The following is a 4,203-nucleotide window of genomic DNA, read 5'->3' on the forward strand; positions in this document are numbered from 1 at the left end:
TTTTTTTCTTTCCAAGTGTGGTGTCTTTTCTCTTGAATTAGTTATATGAAGTCATAGGTAATAGTACACTTCATCATAGAGCTTAGGTATTAGGAAATGTTTAAATTTCATTAATCCATGTATCCAGATTTTTTTGTTTTAATTATGCATTTTCAAGAAGAGAGGTTCTCTAATAATCACATATATGCATACGTAAAAATGGACCACGGGGACTTACTTGTAGCTGTTGCCCTGCTACTTAGTTTGTTAGAGCATTTTAGCACACATTTTAATTTTCTCCTCTAATTAAAATGTGTAATATTTTCAGTGTCATATTTAACTACTTAGAATATGATTTCCACCTCGATGTTTTAATATTCTAGGCATCTGGTGTAATGATATTTTAGAAACTGTTTGGAATTTAAGGAAATAACTTGTATTACTAATTTGTATAATCTCTACCTGTGCAATGGAATATAAATATCACAAAGTTGTTTGACTAAAGGACTGTGTGTTGTTTTTCCCATGTAATAAAACCAAAGAGTAATTTGGTTCTTCATATCTTGAGGTAATCCATATTAAAGAAGAAACTATTTCTTAAAAATTCAGTTCTCTATATACAGTGGGTAAAGTCATAGGTTTTATAACTATATTCTTCATGGATACTGTTCAAGTAACATCTAAGACTCAAGATGTTGTTTAAACATTTTGAAGGAATGTTTTTGTATTTAATGAAAGGGCTGTCATTAAACCTAAACTTTCCAAGGAGCATAAACTAAAGTGCTTTCCTGGGAATATCTCCTCACAAACGGAGCATTTTGAGTTACAGTGGTGATTCTTATATTTCTAAGTTTGTTTCCTATCTGAAATAATTTAGAATCCACCTCTATTTAAAATATCTAAGAGTAATTTCACTGTAAATTCTTCAGACAAATTCCAATTCTGAATTTAAGAAGTCAGACTTTTTAAAGCTTTACAAACCCATAAAGGATTTAGTCTAGGAACCAGTACTAGGCTAACAAGGATATTATTTTGAGTCCTGGCTCTTGGTTTCCTTTCAGTAATACTGTAAAAGCTTTAGGCTGGTAGACAGATACTTGGGGATTGAAATTTGTTTTAGAAGAGAGTATATTCTGATGAAATGAGAATTGCTTTTCCCTGCCTCCAAGACACTAAAATTTCATGGTTTTTAGGGGCTATGAACACTTAGGAACACATTATTAATCCATTGAGCAGATACGTCGCATCCTTTATATGCCCAGCACATGGCATTAAGTGTTAAAGTTATACCTGTGAAAAACAAAGACAACTGCGCCTTAGTAGAGACTGTCAGTCTCATGAAAGGAACTAGTTGATTAATAACCAACTAATTGTAACACAGTTGTGATTGGTGCTGGAATAGGGGAAGATTGGGTCCAGACGTTTTAGAAGCCTTGGCACCCCACTCCAGTACTTTTGCCTGGAAAATCCCATGGATGGAGGAGCCTGGTGGGCTGCAGTCCATGGGGTCGCTAAGAGTCGGACATGACTGAGCGACTTCACTTTCACTTCTCACTTTCATGCATTGGAGAAGGAAATGGCAACCCACTCCAGTGTTCTTGCTTGGAGAATCCCATGGACTGGAGAATCCCAGGGACGGGGGAGCCTGGTGGGCTGCCGTCTGTGGGGTCAACACAGAGTCGGACACGACTGAAGTGACTTAGCATAGAAGGGTCAGTGAGATTTTTGGGATGTGAAGTGCATGAGACCAGGTTATGGTGGCCGTTTCTGCCATCCTGAGGACTTCTTTCTAACAGATCATGGACTGATAGTGAAGGTTTGTGTTCTGGATGGAGCATCTTAGTTTTTAGGATAATAGGATAGATGAACTGCTGTAACAATTCCAGCATCTCAGTGATTTCGGACAGCAGGACTTTGGTCTGTTTTCATCATTACTTGAATGTGGCAAAAAGGTTCCCAGGGACCCAGACTTGCCCATCTTGTGACAGTGCCAGCTTTGAATCCTCAGACTTGCCCTGGAAGAAGAGGAGCTGGGGAGTGGTAGATCCTGCAGGGGTTTATGGGCGGGCCTGCTAGGGTACGCATCACTTTTCCCCATTTCCATTGGCCAGAACCCAGCCCTATGACCTCAGGCCAGTGGTAAGGGAGGTGGGGAATGTAGTCATCAGGTGTGGCCAGGAAGAGGACCAAAATGATGTGCTGAACACAAAGCGTTGTCTTTTTTTTTTTTTTTTTTACCACGAGTGGACAGTTCAAATGAATGAAAGAAAAAAAAAAAACTCATAAGAAAATAAAGATCCTCTGTAATTCCATTACCCAGCAATAATCAATAAGGAATCGAGTGTATATTGAAAACTGTATCATCTTACTGTAATAGCAGCATGCTCTTTGTAGATTTGGAAAATACATAGAAACACAAGGAAAAGGGGAAATTATTCCCTACCAAGAACTGACTGTGTTTTTTGTTGTTATTTTGGTGTATGCACTTCTGTGTCTTCACTGTTTGATAGTCTTTTCCTCCACTTAACGTAAGCACTTTGCCAGGTCATTGAACATTGTGCATCTTAAAGGGTGCATTATATTTATTGTGGGTGTAGTGTAACTTTCTAGTAAGTGCTCTCTTGTTGGACATTTCGGTAATGGATGACATTTTTGCCATTAAAAATGCTGAGTTGTGTATCCCTTATTTAGAGTCAGTTGACCAGAGGTGTCCCTCTCGCCCAAGCTTGGTCAGTCAGATGTGGCCCAGGAATTTTGGAGCTCCAGCTGAGATTCAGGGTTGTACCCTTTGAATGCCATACATGCCATACGCCATACATGGCATATGTACCCTCATATGCCATGCCTGAGACTACAGTCGTGCTGTGGTCATGAGCTTGGGGAAAGCAGAAGGCAGAGGAAGTGAGTGAGAAGATGACCGAACCAGCCAGGCAGAGAGGACTGCCCAGTTTCCTGGGGGGGGGGCGGGGGAGACTCATACATGCTTCCCTCCCCTTGACTTCCCTGAGGCTCTCCGTCTTGTATATGTGCCTGTTTATCTACGATTGCTCTAATCCAGCTCCCTTCCAGAAACATCCTATTGCATGGCTGAATAAAGAGCACACGTCAGAAGATTAAAATCTCTGCACGTCGTTAGGTCTCTGGTCCGATCACTGTGGCAGAAGATGGAACAAAATAATAAATGTGAAAGCTTTGTACAGGGCCGTCTAGTTGTTGGCAACCCCTATCTAGGTTTTTGGGAACCCCCGTCACTGGTACGTGTTAGCAAGTAAACACTGATCCTGTTTTTCAGTGCATGTTTTTAAATTTTCTGCTTTTGCTGTGTCCATTTTAGATTCTCCACATCCATGTTAAAATAAGTAGGATGCAAAAACAAAGCAAAACAGTGTTCTCAAGGGTATTCATCTCAAACAGCGGAAGTGGGGTGTAGACTATAAAGAAACTCAAAGGCAGTTTAATAATAAAACAAGAAGCAAATGGATTATTGGAAGGAAAAAGTCCAGATTCCACATTTGAATGCGGTTATGAGTTAATGCTGGCTGAATGGCTAACATCCTGCTAAGTGCACATTTAATAGTTCATTGGACACCTCCTTTCCACCTAGAGAGGAGTTTGTTGGCTGGAATTATATGAATCCTGCTCTGAATGATGGGCACCAGTCCTTGCATGTTTAACTCTTTGGGGTTCAGCTTCCCAGGTGAGGACTTCATGTGTATGTGTGTATAAAAAGGACATCGTTTCAGCTCCACAAAACTACAGAGCTGTCAGTTGGTTAAATGTCTTGTCCAAAGTCAGGGGTAGCTGTCTTCTCTCTGGGTCTTTCTCATTCAAATATTACGTGAGGGAAAAGTCTAGTCTTTTCCCTAGTCATAGTCTAGTCTGCTCTCTCACTATTGATCATTGTTAGGCTTTTATCTTACTGACAAAATATTAATCACAATTTAAGATTTAAAAAATACGTATGTGTACTCAGTCGTGTCTGACTCTGCGACCCCATGGACTATAGCCCGCCAGGCTCCTCTGTCCATGGGATTCTCCAGGCATGAATACAGGAGTGGGTTGCCATTTCCTTCTCCAGGGGATGTTCCTGACCCAGCGATTGAACTTGCGTACCTTGCATCTCCTGCGTATACTGTAGGCTTTATTTGGTGTGGACTCAATCCCTCCAGTCTTCTATTGCAGATGAGTCCCAAGAAGCAGATGGGTGGGAGTGGGCTTTTGAGA

The sequence above is a fragment of the Bos mutus genome, chromosome 12 (genome assembly GCF_027580195.1).
Source record: "Bos mutus isolate GX-2022 chromosome 12, NWIPB_WYAK_1.1, whole genome shotgun sequence".
Taxonomy (NCBI): Eukaryota; Metazoa; Chordata; class Mammalia; order Artiodactyla; family Bovidae; genus Bos; species Bos mutus.